The sequence below is a fragment of the Felis catus genome, chromosome A1 (assembly GCF_018350175.1).
Source record: "Felis catus isolate Fca126 chromosome A1, F.catus_Fca126_mat1.0, whole genome shotgun sequence".
In the NCBI taxonomy this organism is placed as follows: Eukaryota; Metazoa; Chordata; class Mammalia; order Carnivora; family Felidae; genus Felis; species Felis catus.
In genome coordinates this window covers 13,768,350-13,784,708 of record NC_058368.1, presented here as the reverse complement: position 1 = coordinate 13,784,708, position 16,359 = coordinate 13,768,350, and the positions used below count along the sequence as shown (strand labels likewise).

The 16,359-nt window shown below is 38.2% G+C and overlaps 1 long non-coding RNA gene across 1 annotated transcript; it reads left to right on the top strand.

The window, feature by feature from the left end:
* Positions 1-490: 490 nt before the first annotated feature.
* On the top strand, positions 491-15,864 carry LOC123383764. Its single transcript, XR_006593926.1, has 2 exons — positions 491-1,398; positions 15,171-15,864. It is a non-coding gene; the product is annotated as an uncharacterized LOC123383764 (long non-coding RNA).
* The last annotated feature ends 495 nt before the right edge of the window (positions 15,865-16,359 follow it).

Sequence of the window (16,359 nt, the reverse complement as noted above, 5' to 3'; positions counted from 1 at the left end):
AAGTAAAGATATAGTAGGAAAAAAAATAAAGACATTTTTAATAAAAATTAAAAATAAAAATGAATTTTTTTCTCTTTCTCTATTCAAGAAAAAGAAAAGAAACAAAAAAGAGAAAAAAGAAAAAAATTAGTCGTTGGAAAATTTGAAAAAGTGAATACACTCTAGTAGACTAAAATAAAATGATGGAAGTAAACTAGAATTTGAAAAAAATTACATAAAAGCAAGAAATATAGTAAAAAAATTAAAGAAAAATATTTTTAGTAGAAATTGAAACTAAAAATGAAGTTTTTCACTTTCTGTGTTCAAGAAAAAGAAAAGAAACAAAAAAGAAAAAAGAAAACAAGGAAATTATTTGAAAATTTGAAAAGGTGAATACACTGAAGAAATAGAATGATAGAAGTGAGATAGAATGATAAAATAGAATGATAGAAGTGAGAATTTGAAAAAATTTAAACAAAAATAAAAAGTATAGTAAAAAATTAAAGAAAAATATTTTTAATAAAAATTGAAAATAAAGATGAATTTTTCTTTCTGTATTCAAGAAAAAAAATAGTGTAAAAGGAAAAAAAAAGAAAGGAAATTGAATAGCTGGACCTGCTAGCAAATTGAAATGTGACTGAAATTACTTCGTTTTCCCTTAGAAGTCAGACTGTGTAGCGCTTTATAGTCCATAAATTAAGTAGGCGGTGAGACTTGTGTTCTTGAAGAGGGAGGTTGGCCCAGTTGGGCGGGGCTCAGTGTAACGGCTCCTTTCTCCACTAGAGGACGCTGCTAGCCTACTGGCATGGATTGTTGCGGAGCTAGTAGGTGCGTGTGCGTATGCGCATGCGTGGGAGTGGTAAAAATGGCTTCACCCATCTACACAGTCTGTTCTCCCGGATCAGCAATGGTGCACCCGTCCTCTGTCTTCAGCTTTCATCCACTCCCTGTTTCCTCACTGTCCGTGACCAAGCCCCAGGCAATACCTCTCTGCCGAGTTTTGTCTCAGATGTGGCTGTTTTCCCCTGCCCCTTACTTCTGAAGGACTGAGGCTTTGACCTGTTCCAGCCCCTCTGCAGGAGGGCTCACCAAGCAATGGCCGAATGTACCCACGAACGCCTGCTGGAACCTGCTGCTGCCGGTGCCCCGAAACTGCGGCCAGGTGCCAGCCCGCCCCAGCAAAAGTTCACGAGACAGTGTAGCAGCAGCGTTTCAGGGATTATGGGCACCAGGCTTTACCCTCAACGGCCTTGTTCCAGCATCAGTGAATGTGGCCACCTTCTGGGGTCTGCTGCGACCAGGGGGCCTCAACAATCTCTGCCTTCCAGCAATGGAACTGCTTTTCCCAGTGTGGCCTAAGAACCTCCCGGACCCCACTCTGTTCCTGGGGATTCGCCCTTCCCACCAGAGCACCTCCAGGTATGAGCTGCGGAGTTGCAGCCTTTGCGCTCCCCTGGTTTACAGTCTTAATGGAATTTAAACCCTCTCCTTTCTCCTTTCTCCCTTTTTGGTTTAGTCCCTGCGGCTGTTTCCAATTTTCCACTTTCTCTCCAGCTGCTTTTGGGGAGGGGTGCTTTTCCCGTATTCTTCCCTGCCCCAGTCTCCGTCCTCTCTCTGCCTGCAAAGGCGGCTTCCTGCCTGCCGCGGCTTCTCTCTCCCCAAGTTCACCTCTCCGCACCACGTACCTGCTGAATTCTGTGGTTCAGGTTGTGCAGATTGATGTGTTAATCCTCCAATCAGTTTTCTAGGTGTGTAGGATGGTTTAGTGTTGGTCTGGCTGTATCTCATGGACACGAGACACACAAAAAACTTCCATGCTGTTCTGCCATCTTGGCTCCTGGCCACAACTTTCTTAAATGCTACTGCAGTCTGAGCTCTTCCCACCCAGTCCTTCCCTGTCTCCTTTTACGGAGGTCAACCCTGCCTCGTGTGTGAAGTTTTCCTGCCTACTCCTGTTCCTTCCCCTTTATCCTTCACAGCCATTTCCCCTAAAGCATTTCTTGCCATATAATCCCTATTTGACGTCTACCTCTTGGGTGGGTGGGGAGACGGTGGGTGGGTGAGAACCAAAGTAAATACAGACACTGCCCTGATTTTAGTATTCATTATTGTTTATGTCTGTCTGTCTTTTATATTTTATATTATATATTCGTATACTTTTTATATTTTTTCAAAATTTTTAATGTTTATTTGTTTTTGAGAGAGAGAGGGAGAGAGTGAGAGAGAGAAAGTGTGAGTGGAGGAGAGGAGAGGGAGAGGGAGACCCAGAATCCGAAGCAGGCTCCAGGCTCTGAGTTGTCAGCACAAAATCTGACGCGGTGCTCAAACTCATGAACTGGAGATCTGACCGAAGTCAGACGCTTAACCAACTGAGCCACCCCGGTGCTCCTTTATGTTTTTAAACTTTATGCATTGTTTTTTGTAACTTGCCCTTTTTGCACAGTGATATTTGCTTAGAATTTATCTATGTTGACATATGTCACTCACAGTTAATTTTTACTGCTATATTAATACCCTATATAAGTATACTATAATTCAATCATCCATTCTCCTGTTAATGCACAACTGTGTTTTTCCAACTTTTTGTTGTTGTAAGTTGCAGTGAACACTATTTTGTGTGTCTCCATTGTACATTCCTGTAAGAGTTTCTTTGGGATATACAGGAGTTAAATGCTGAGTCATAGTGTATGCACATCTTTAACTTGACAACATATTGTCAAATTCTCTCTAAAGTGGTGGTTCCAAATTTTCACTACATTCTTCTCATCTCTTGATAATGTCAGATTTTTGGTTTTTGCTAATATGATGGGTGAAAAGTTATCTTAGTATGGTTTTAATATGCATTTCCCTGATTACTAATGAGGGAGAGTATTTCATTATATGTTTACTGGCTTTTTGGGTGTCGTCTTCTTTGAAATACCTATTTAAAGCTTTTCTCCATTTTTTTTTTACTATGTTGGTTTTCTTATTACATTGATATTCTTAATATATTCAGTATATTATTAGTTATATTCATTGCAAATGTATTGTTCCAGGCTGTGACATTTCTTTTCACTTTGTTTATGGAATCTCTTGGATAATAGAAGTTTAAAACTTTAAAGTAGACAAGCATTTCAATCTTTTCCTTTATGGTTCTCTCTCTCTCTCACTCCCCCTGCCCAGACACTCCCACCCCCTCCACACACACCTCTTTCCTTCTGTCTGTCTCCCTCTGTCCTGCTTCTTTCTTTTGATGTGCTTAGTTTCAGAAATTTTACTGTATCTTAAGATCATAATTATATTCTCATAATTTATTCTAAAAGAGTTAAAGTTCATCTTTCACATTTAGGATTTCAGTGCATCTGTAATTGATTTTTGTGTATAGTTACGTAATAATCCAATTCATTTAGTCTCTTTTCTACACAGCATTTGGAGTGATTTGCTTTTTTAAACAGAGCTACAAATAGTGATTCTCCTGCTCAAAACTTTCTGATGACTTCCTATTGAACTTTGAATACACCCCAATGTCTGACTTTGTCCTATAAGGTCTCACATGGACTGACCCTTGCCGACTTTCTGACCTCTTCTTCTGTCACCCTTTATTTATTCTAGTCAAACCTTACTGGTCTATTAGCTATTCTTCATACATACCAAAGTCATGTCTACTTCAGAGCTTTTGTAGTACTATTTCGTCTGCATGGAATGGTCTTTTTCCTCTGGATATTTGCATGAATCTCTTCTTCAGTTAACTTAGATACCTACTCAGATATTAATTTATCAGAGAGGACTTCCCTGACCACTCTATATAAATTCCTATCCCCTCCCTACTTCCTCTTACCTTGTTTCATTTTGATTTTTCTTCATAGTACTTCCAACTCTCTGACCTGTATCTTGTCTAGTTATTTATTGTTTTCTCAATCAAAATATTAACTCCTTGAGGGAGGAGTTAATATTTGGGAAGGTGCTTTCTATATCTATACTGATGCATTGCTAGTACCGAGGGAAGTACCTGGAACATAGTAGGGGCTCAGCAAATGTTTGCTGAATGAATGAATGAATGAGTGAATGATGTCTCTTAGGACTTACAAAAATATCTACAATTTATTTCTTCGGATTTGTTTGCTTTTTGGCCCTCTGTTACATTTTGAGTAGAGTAATTTCGTTTCCTGTATAAATTCATAGCAAAATTCCCACCTGTTTTAGTAAACACACATTTTTCCTTTAGTCATGATTAGATGATAAATATTATCTCTCTATTCGCAGCAAGTTTTATCTTGAAGTTCAATCTGTGGCATTGCATCACAATCCCTTTAATTGAACATTTTATTTTATATTAAAGCACTTGGGCAGGAAAAAATAAAAGTTTACTCAATGGTCAAATTTGGTGGTACACATGAGTTGGCTATCTAGAATGTGAGCTAAAGGAAAATATTCTCACTGGTAAAGTCCCATTTCTGAGAGTGTTAAGACCGTACAACTGAAAAATGAATGCTTTATAAGCCAAAACCACACTGCAGGTAAGCAGTGAGAGCATATTCAGTTTTGGCTTTAATTTAGTTGTCTGAGGCCAATGATCTTGGTTGATAGAAGGGAAATCTCCAGGTGGTCCCTTTGATTTATAGAATTCATGCCCTCAGCATTGGCTGTCTTTGTAATCATTTTGTAGTTGGCCTGCAGATTTACTCTCACTATGACTGAAATGTGCAAAGAAAATGTAATTTGGTTCCTAAACACTTTACTTCCTAAAACAGATCGAATCATCATCATGAGCCCTACAGTGTTGCAGAGAAAGTCTTCAACTTGCCATAAATGATTTCTCAGTGTTTCATTGGATGTTGTGTATAGAGTAGTGGCCCTGTGTCTGGTGCATGAATTATTTTAATTATGGATTTAAAAAAATATTTGCTATTAATTCATTTCTATAAATGATTGAAAAGGCTATTGCTTGTAGATAAATGTTCAGATTTCTTCCCTCTGAGTGGATGTCTCTACCGTGGCTTTGCCTGTTAAATTTTTGTGTTGCTCCCCGGGTCCCTGCTCACCTGTGCTGTAACGGTGTCCCTTGTTTATCCTGGAGCATCTGCTGTTGTTTATCCCTTGTGTCCACCTGGAGCATCTGCTGTTGGTCTCTTCCCTCACTCAGCGGCCCCTCCCTGTTGAACAGTCCCATCAACCTCTCTGGTGGTGATGTCATTTGTTCTTGGTATAACAACTCTAGGAAATTTCCTGGTCTCATTCTCAAATGCTTTGCTCAGTAACCTAGACGTATGCAGGGACATCTGAGTCTTTTCCACACTATGTGGAAGCCAAGCACAGCTCAAGGGCATTAACTCACACTTCAAGGTTAACTATGCTGTACAACCACTGCAGTCTATTGGGGCTGCCTCCTGAAGGGTGGGGAGGGCATCTGAAGATGCAGTTTCTTTTCTAAAGTGACAAATGTAGATGGGAAAAATAATCTCCGTGCTTTTGGTTTTCCCTTTCGGGATCGTTCTGGGTTGCTGACTCAGGCTGGAGGAAAGTTGAGGAACTTCTGACATGTATATGACTGTTTTTCTCCTTCCCCATCTCTTTCTTCCCCTTTCCACACTCCACTTGGGCTTCTTTTCCTCTTCCTCTCTGACTTTCCTATATCATAGCCTCTGCTTCCTTCAGGTGGGATTGCCCTCCATTTGCCTTTGGGCCACAGTGTTAGATAGAAATCCGAAAGAAAAGTCAGATTTCTGATTATAGGAGATCGAAAAATCTTATTATGTTACATTTGAAAGCAATAGTATTACAAATATTTCAGTATATTTTATTAAAATACCATGCTAAGTGTCTTGAGGATTTAGAGTCCACTCTATATGAAGTGGGGCTAATAAGATTGCATCAAAGGGCTGTGGTGAGAATGCAAATAAAAAGAACAGTGGACAGAGCCTAGGAGAAGACCTGGCTCATAGACATTGGTTCAGAACTGGCTCCCTGCTTCCCTTTCCCTAGGAGAGTAATGGAATGTCTCCCTCTGCCTCCCCCCCCCCACCCCCGCCCAGCCCCTCCCAAAGCATGACTTGGTTTAATTATAGATGTTTTAAAAATGTTTGTTATTAATTCCTTTCTATAAATGATTAAAAAGGCTGCCTCTCTTCTCTGTGCACTTAGTTAAAAGCTTTTCATCCTTAATGTAGACTCCTACAGAAGAAAATGTTTGAAAGAGCAATCGTGTGCAGAAGTTGCCAGGAAGCTATTACTGGTTAAGTAAAGTGATACACAGTGTTATTAAGATCCACAGGTTTATGATCATCATCTCATCAAATCGCCACAATTCTTTATCAGCTAGGAAGAAAAAGCCTTCTTTTCAATATAGAAAAGGCTGAGAATGAAGTTACATGCCTTTCTCCAAATCAAGGCAATTGAATATTAGAACAGAATGTGTCTTCATTGATTTATAATCTGGTGTTCTTTGCTTCCACAATCTCTTGTACTTTGTTTCTACAGGAAAAACATTGAATTTGGCCTACGTTTGAACTACATAGGAAAGTAGATCATTATAATTATTTTACAGTTTTGGGCTGGGTAATACTTATTTTGATTTTGATATTTAACAAAAGCGAAGGAAATCTGTAACTATCACAAGGAAGTGGTACTTGACATAATTTCCAGGACTTGTACTCACCCACTTCCCCAGGCACTCCATTAAAAGCATTTCTAACTTAATGTAAGCTACAGAAGAAAGTGTTAGAGGAGTCATGTACAGGAGATGCCATTAAGTTATTACTAAGGAACAGCTCCAGGAAAATTGAAAGTAGCTGCCTCCTAGAGATTGTAGTTTGGGAGAAGCAGTGAATATATTTTACCCTCTCTTAGCAGAGAACAAGAAATGCTAGACACTGAGATTCCCTAAGTGATTTGATTTTTTTTTTTTTCTGCTGAGTGGGAGTAAATTGGGCTGCAAGGGCAATTGTGGTGTGTGGTTAATTCTTGGGGGGGAAAGACTGCTTAACTCTATGTTTGAAAGTTGGGTCAGACGTTGAGATAAAGAGACAGAGATTCAGTATTGCTGACTTTCCTACAGCATGGAGCAGAGATTGAATTTCAATGACTAGAATGGGTCATTCTGTTAGAATAATTCAATATTTATTTATTAGTCAATCATGTGTTCATTCCTTCAACAGATACCATCCTAAGTGCTGAGAAAATCAAATAAGACATAAGCTCTTCCTCTGAGGATAAGTTTCTGTGTGTGCCAAACATTATCTGGAAAAGGGGATTAAGGCATTGCAAGAAGACATCACTTATCTGAAGTAGCAACAGTTATGGCCTCTGATTGTATAAGATTTTTGATAAATTGAAAGGCAAATCTAGACCCGTTTGGCCAATCCAGGTATTATAGTAGGCACCCTTATGGTCCAAAAGAGAACACCTCCTGGTTGACGATGCTGAATCAGGTAAACAGAGAACAACATTAGTCATGTGACCCGAATTCACATCTCATCTGAAGGAACTTTTTGGAGCAAAGAGAGTAGAGCATGTTCTGGAGTGATCACTCCAGCAGACTTCAGGCTCATGGAGGAACTTAATGTTAAAGTATTTCTCATACCACGCCAGTAAATGATAAGAATGCTTGTTATGGCATATATTCGATGGTTACAAGTGTCCACAGAGAATACATAATATTTGTTTCATTTTTAGTCCTAGTGTAAACATCCTTTTGAAGAGTTTGGGAGATTTCCTTTGGTTTTTGAGTGGGAGCTTGGTCAAAAGCCAAGTACGACACTATCACACATGAATGACACAGAATTTTACAAGGAAAATCAGAAATGCACATTATATATAAAATTTCATATTTTTAAATTTATATTCCATCTATTCATCAATTCATTCCTAAAATACTAATCAAGTGTCTCCTCAGTTCCAGACATCGTACCTACTGAAGATACAGCAGTGAACAACATAGATGGACTTTATCTTAAGAAGTGTGTAGTGTTGCTTCCTCAGCTCCTGAAGGAGGCTCAGGATTGAAAAAAAAGTATGGAGCCCCTTTCTCTCAAGGTCTATCTACTGGGGCATAGTTTAGAAGTAGGGTCATAATATTCACAAAACACTGTTTCTCTTTGTCCTGCCCCAGTCTGCTTTGTGAGAACTCATAGTCATCCTCCAAGAGTTCTGGACAACTTCAAGGGTATCTTTCATCTATTCTATATGCAATTTATAGTTTTCTCCTCTTCTCTAGCTTCCACTGACAAAAGCTTCTCTATCTGCTAAAATTAATAGTGGTGACTCTTGCCTATCATTGTCCTCATGTCTCCAACAACTACCTACAATTCTCTCTTTTCTTCTGATCTCTCTGAGAATCTAGAAGCCATCATTAGAGAACTCCTCCATCCGTCTAAAATCAAACCACCAGACTCTTAGCAATGTTATTATGGATGGACACACCCTGTTTCTACTTAAGGCCAACTTCTCCACTTGAACTCTGGATCCTCTATCTCCTTCTATCTACTCAGGGACTTGTCTCTAGTAATTATTTCTTTTCTCTCCTGTAATTATGTCTCTGTCCTAGATCATTCCCAATAGCATACAAAGCGCTTAGGGCACAACATATGCTCAGGGCTCAATGAAAATGGGTATTAGTATTAATATTATCATCATTGTCACTCTCTTCTTCAGGATCATCCATACTGAGCTTTGTCATAATGATAGGTATCAGGTCTTCCCTATTCAAGCCTTAAAAATTTCACTCCAGAGAGTGTTACCAGGACAAACATTTAGGCACTCGAGGTTAAGGAGAACAACGAAAAAAAATAGACTTAGTATTTTCTGCCTTTATGTGAATATTCTTTATTTTTTAAATGTTATTTATTTATTTTTGAGAGAGAGAGAGAGAGAGAGAGAGAGTGCGTGCACAAACAGGGGAGGGACAGAGAGAGGTGGGGGGAGACACAGAATCCGAAGCAGGCTCCAGGTTCTGAGCTGTCAGTGTGGAGCCTGACTTGGGGCCCAAACTCACAAACCCTGAGATCATGACCTGAGCAGAAGTCGGACATTTAACCGACTGAGCCACCCAGGTGCTCCTATGTGAATATTCTTTAAAGAAATACATAGGAAGACAGAATGAGCTGACACTTCAAGATATCTGTGCTTGCATGGTGGTTAATGGCGAGAGCCCAACAGAAAAGATGTAATTTTAAGTGTTGCCCTCATGACAATTTATTTGGAGGAATCCTAAAAACACAGAAGTAAAATAACTAAAAAAATTCAGCTTAATATACAGCATGGCAATTATAGTTAATAACACTATTGCATATTTAAGGGTTGCTAAGATCTTGAAAGTTTCATCACAAGAAAAAGCATTCTGTAACTATATGGTGATAGATGTTAATTAGAGTTATTGTGGTGATTGTTTTGCAATATACACAAATACCAAATACTTAAGTTGTGCACCTAAAACTAATATGTTGTGTGTCAGTTATACCACAATGAAAATAATTCGTAGCTGGCCATAGCAACATCTTTCTAGATATGATGCCTGAAGCAAGGCAAACAAAAGCAAAAATAAACTCTTGGGACTACATCAAAATAAAAAGCTTCTGCATAACAAAGGAAACAATCAACAAAACTAAAAAACAACCTACTGAATGGGAGAAGATATTTGCAAACAACATACCTCATAAAGTGTTTATATCTAAAATATATGAAGAACTTATGTAACTCCACACACATAAAAATAAATCCAATTAAAAATGGGCAGAAGGCATGAAAAGATATTTATTCAAAGAAGACATACAGATGGCCAACAGACATATGAAAAGATGCTCAACATCACTCATCATCAGGGAAATGCAATTCAAAATTCCAATGGGATATAACTTTACATCTATTGGAATGGCTAAAATTGAACACAAAAAACAAGTGTTGAAGAACGTGTGGAGAAGAAGGAACCCTTGTGTGCTGTTGTTGGGAATGCAAACTGTTGCAATCACTCTAGAAAACAGTATGGAGGCCTCAAAAAGTTAAAAATAGAACTATCCTATCATCTGGTAATTTCACTACTGGGTGTTTACCCAAAAAGCACAAAAACACTAATTCAGGAGTACCTGGGTGGCTCAGTTGGTTGAGCATCCAATTTTGGCTCAGGTTATGATCTCATGGTTCATGAGATCAAGCTCTGTATCAGTCTCTCTGCTGTTAGGTCGGAGTTTGCTTCTGATCCTCTGTTCCCCTCTCTCTCTGCCTTACCTTCACTCATTCTCTCTCTCTCTTGCTTTTTCTTAAAAATAAATAAACATTAAAAAAAATAATAAAACACTGGGGCACCTGAGTGGCTCAGTCAGTTGAGCATACAACTTTTGCTTTGGGCTCAGGTCATGATCCCAGAGTTATGGGATCGAGCCCCATGTCAGGCTCCATGCTTAGTGTGGAGCCTACTTAAGATGTTCTCTTTCTCTCCTTCTGCCCCTCTCCCCTGCTCTCATTCTCTCCATCTCTTAAAAAAAAAAAAAAAAACCCAAACAACAACAACAACAAAAAAACCCACTAATTCAGAGTGATACATGCATCCCTATGTTTAATGCAACATTATTTACAGTAGCCGAAATATAGAAGCAGCCCAAGTGTCCATCAATAGATGAATGTATAAAGAAGAGGTGGTATATGTTTACAATGGAATATTGCTCATTCATAAAAAAGAATGAAATCTTGTGATTTTCATAAACATGGATAGAGCTACAGAGTATAATACTAAGTAAAACAGAGAAAGAAAAATACCATATGATCTCACTCATATGTGGAATTTAAGAAATAAATGAGCAAAAGAACAAAAGAGAGAGAGAGACAAACCAAGAAAAAGACTGTTTTTTTAAAATTTATTTTATTTTTTTTTTATTTTTTTTTTCAACGTTTATTTATTTTTGGGACAGAGAGAGACAGAGCATGAACGGGGGAGGGGTAGAGAGAGAGGGAGACACAGAATCGGAAACAGGCTCCAGGCTCTGAGCCATCAGCCCAGAGCCCGACACGGGGCTCGAACTCACGGACCGCGAGATCGTGACCTGGCTGAAGTCGGACGCTTAACCGACTGTGCCACCCAGGCGCTCCAAAAAATTTATTTTATTTTTAAGTAATCTCTATATCCAGTGTGGGGCTTGAACTCACAACCCTGAGATCAAGAGTCGCATGCTTTACTGAGAGAACAAACTTGATAGTTACTAGAGTCAGGAGTGGGTGAAGGGGTAGATGACATAAATGATAGGGATTAGGAGTACACTTCTCATGGGGCACCTGGGTGGCTCAGTCAGTTAAGCTTTCAACTCTTGATATCAGCTCAGGTCATGAGATCATCGTTCACGAGTTCAAACCCCATGTTGAGCTCTGTACAGAGAGCATGGAGCCTGCTTGGAATTCCTCTCTCCTCCTCCCTCTGCCCCCTCCTCCTCTCTCTCTCAAAATAAATAAACATTAAAAAAAAAAGAGTATCATGATGAGCACTGAGTCATGTATAGAATTGTTGAAGCACTATATCGTGTACCTGAAACTAATATAACACTGTATGTTAACTACACTGGAGTAAAATTATAAACTTAAAAAAAGTTGCAGTTTTGACAAAATATTCAATCAATTGAAGTATATACTATATTGCTGCAAAAGTAAAATGCAAGAACAATGGATGATAACTGTGAGAGTTGTTAATTTTCTGGATAAATTTAAGAGTTTTAATAGTTTAACAGAAAAGAAATCAATATTTAATTTAAATATTAAGAGATAATGTATTGGTTATTAGTTTTAAAAAGTGTAATATCTTGTAAAGCCAATACATATTTATAAAATTTAAATATACAAAGCAAAATAATGGAAATCAGATATCAGAATTCTAATCTTTGTAAAATTGTCTGGTGTTCTGTATTTATACGTGTAAATAAAAACTGTTAAGCACTGTAAAAAATAAAATAAAAAAATTCTTAACTCAATAGGCAGAGGGATTATTAGTTAATATTTTGACTAACTATTGAGTGCTGGGAAAGGCATCAGGCATGACTTTTCTCTTTAAAGAGTTGCTAAATGATATGAATATACAGGTTGGCTTTTTAAATATATATATATATATACACATATATATATATATGGTAGGGATTTTTTGGTGTGTTCTCATTGTTATTTACATGGATAATATTTAAAAATTTTTAAGTTTATCCTTCTGGAGAAAAATAGTTTCTCTTTCATGATGTATGCTTAATTCTTATTGGAGAATTATATTTCAAAGATACCCGGTATTCACATGTTGAGATCTTTGAAACCCATGTGGAACCAGTTAGAAGGCATGTCGCAACTTTATTCAGTCAAGTGCAGAGAAGGGTATAGACTAGGAACCCACAAGACTGCGACTCTGAGAACCCACCCAGCATTAAGACTGACTCTTATACTGGACAATTTTATTTTCGCAGCTTAGTGTCTATTCTCCCTTTTTGTGATAACAGCATCCCAATTGTTGTTTGGAGAATCATTCTTCTACAGGATATAGTCAATAATGGTACCTGTTTTCCCTTGGCCAAGGTTGGACATGTGGCCTAAGCTTAGCTAACCTGATGGTGTCTCCCTAGAACTGAAGTATTGGGGAATGTGTTCAAAGTAGATTTGTCCCAGTAGTGGCCTCCTGAAGAGATTGTCCATTCATTCCTACTACCTGCCCAGAACAACTCTGGTTTGTGGTCTTTCTGAACTTCAGTTTTTTTAGATTTTCATTTAGTTTGTGAGCTATACAACCTCTTTCCAATTATTTGTCTTCCATTAAAGAAGTTCCAAACAGTTGTATTGCTTTCCTTACTGATACACATCCCCACCCCTAGTGAGGGACAACTAGCAGCATCTGCTCTATTACAGTGTTCATGGGGCTGTGGCTACTTTTCTCATGAAATGGTATTCGTTTCCTTGAGGTTCAATTGGATGGGTTTTCTGGGCCCATCCCACAATGGAAGTTATAGGCCACTGGAAACTTTGATCCCTGGGAAAGGTAGGAATGAGAGTGGGAGAATTTGGCAAACACTATGAAGAAGTTCAGGGACCTGGACAAACCAGCTGGGATTCAGGAGAGTGCTCCAGTCTCACCGGAAATTGAAATGCACTCCTAAAACCAAGACAACAGAAACATGAGAGTAATGGAGATAACATTATGCATTGGGAAGCACAATCCCTGGGGCCCCTTCAGGCTCACCAATAAGGGATTTAAGAAAGGAAGACAAACTCAAAAATGAGCCGACTGAAGATAAAGGGGTGCCTAATAGTGTGCTATAGAGGAGTCACACAGAGCTGAGTTCAAAACCTAAGTTCAACATGTGGGTTCTTCCTGTGGCAATGGTGAAACTATGGAGACGTTCTCAAGGGATGACATAAATCTGTCTTCCTCTGGAATGCTTTCCCTGTCACTTCCTCTTTTCCTTCTCTCCACCCTATGCTGTTTTGATGCTCGGCTCTCTGTCCCAGTGGTAACATTCACTTTCCGTATCACAGTGTCTATAAACTTCATGTTATTTGTTTGTCACCTCAACAAGAATGCCAGCTTCACAAGAGAGCAAACTTGTCTTTCATGTTCACCTTTGTATCCTCAATGTCAAGCACAGTGCCTGACACTTAATGAAAATGTGTCAACTATTGAATAAGCAAAAAGGCTGCAGAGCTGTAAGAGAGGTAGAAGGAGATTTTGTGATAAGCAAAGCGATGGAAAGCCTTTTTATGTGTTGTAGTGTTATATTAAGTAATGTATTTACAAAGTACTATATCTGAGGTCGATTCTAAATGACAAAAATAAGTCCCTTGGCAGTAATTATGGGATTTTTGATAATGTAAAACTTCTCTGAAGCATGTTAAATCTTTTCACAGGGTAGTTTTCTTTATTATACTAGACCAATCACCTAAATATATGTAGGAAAATGCTTTTGCTTCACAATGACATATAACAATTTTAATAGCACCTATTAAAGTGCTTTACCCGTAGTAGTTGTTCAGCAACTAATTGTTGATGGAACAAATATATTCAGCAAAATTGGCCTCTTTTTGCAAAGCACTTTTAAGGCTAAGAATAACTACTTACTATATAATTCTATAATAGCTCACATTACAACAAAAGATTAAAAGAGAATAAAAGAGAAACATATCTTGTATATTTTTCTTGATATAAACTTGTGTTATAACTTATTCTTGTTCATCCAATCAACGAGGATTTGGATTTTGAAATGGTTACAATGCATCTTGTCCCCTGACACATTCTTTCATAAAGAACCTTTGATAAATCTTAACTGCACACACTAACTGTGTTAAGGTCTTAATCCTACATAAAATACATATAGATAGATAGATAGATAGATAGATAGATAGATAGATAGATAGAGATATATATATAGATATGTTTATCTAATGAGAAAGGATCACTTTCTTCCTCTTGGTAGAAATTAAAAGCTCATAATATTTGAAAAGGTAGACTTTGCCATTGTACTTCTGTCTCTATAAATCATCATAGACACTGATTTCTTGCAAAACAGGTTTCATGTAATATTTATGTAAGTTGCACATGACCTTGAATGAAAGCAAGGGTTAGAAGAAACAGTGTTCTTATTGTTTGACAGAATGCGTCTCTATTTTGTCAGATATTACTTACTCGGGCCATATGTGATTTTTTTTTTTTTTAACAGAATAGAAGTTGTTCATTTTAAAGTTGGGCTATGGGGAAGTATGACATTTCTTTTTAGAATCAATATTATTTTATGTTGCACTTGTAGAAAATTTCTGTAAATAAGCCAAGAGGCATACCAGCAGCAACACTGGGTATAGAATATATGTGGATGAGTCAAAAGTTAAAATGTCCTCTTCCCATTCACAGAGTTGATTGTGGAGGAATCATGAGAGCAGATGGAAAGATCAGATGTCTGAGAGGTGGGGTGTCGGTTGCTGTGTTTGATAAACATGTGCCCTTATCCAACCTTGCAGCTCTGAAGAAAATCTGTGTAGTAAGGAGAAGCAGTGCTACTGGGTTCTAGCCTGGTCAGTAGAATTTATTAGCTGTGTGACCTTGGGCAATTCATTTAACTTCTCTGAACTTTTTTCGTAAACTAATATGTAGGGTCCGTACCTGGGTTACCTAATTCATAAGGCTTCTCCTATCTTCCCTACTTACTGCTCCCTTGTTAGCACTCTAAGTTCCAGTCATATTCAACTCCCTTCTCCTCTTTTTATTTTCTTTATAGGACACTCTGAAATGATCTTATTCATGTGGTTGTTTTCCTTCACCAGAATGGAAATGCCAGGACTGGAAGGATCTTGGGTGCTGTTCTTCTGGTAGACTAACCACTACAACAATGCCAAGAAATTAGTTGGTACATAAAAATAATTGGTGAATGACTTCTAGGTATATACCCAAAAGAAGTGAATGCAGGGACTGTAACAGGTATTAGACACTCATGTCCATGGCAGCCTTATTCGCCATAGCCAAAAGCTGAAAGCAATTTAATTGTCAATCGATGAATAAATGAATAAACAAAAATATGTTATATGCATACAATGGAACATTATTCAGCCCTTCTGACACATGATACAACATGGATGAACCCTGAGGACATTATGCTATGTGAAATAAGCCAGACGTAAAGGAACAAAAATGGTGTGATTCCACTTACATGAGATACCTGGAGGAGTCAAATTAATAGAGGCAGAAAGTAGAATCGTGATTGCCAGGGGCTCAAGGGAGGAGGAATAGGGAGTTGTTATTTGATGGGTACAGAGTTATAGTTTGGGAAGATGAAAAAGTTCCAGAAGTGGATGGTATAATGGCCACACAACAATGTGAAAGTACTTAACTTCACTGAACAGTGTACTTAAAAGCGGTTAAAATGGTAAATTTTATCTGTATTTCACAACAATAAAACAGAAATTGGTGGATCAGTGAGTGTGGAGTTCCTTCATACAAGTGTTTCTCACTCCCTGAAACACTGTCCTCTGTCATCCCTCCATCCCTGCTCTATTCTCCCCTTAACCTTCCACCTCGCCAACTCCTTGGTCATGTACCGGCTCTCAGCTTATCCAGGTTTCTCAACAGCAGCACCATTGGCATTTGGACTGAATAATTCTAGATTGTGGGAGGCTCTCCTGTGGGTGAGTCTCTAACGCTTCCTATAGTTTATTTGCTATACTTAAAGCACTATCTCTTACATAGCTCACCTGTATCACTCAATAAGTCAGTGGCTGAATTGGGATAGAGTAAGTCCTATCACTAAATATACTTACTTTTACCTTTAGAAATTCATTCTGGGTACATAAAAGCCCTAAGTACCAAAAAGCCATGATTGCTAATTTGGAGCTTGATTTTAAGAGACAGAAACTAAAACACAGGTAAAAAATGAATTTATTGGGGCGCCTGGGTGGCGCAGTCGGTTAAGC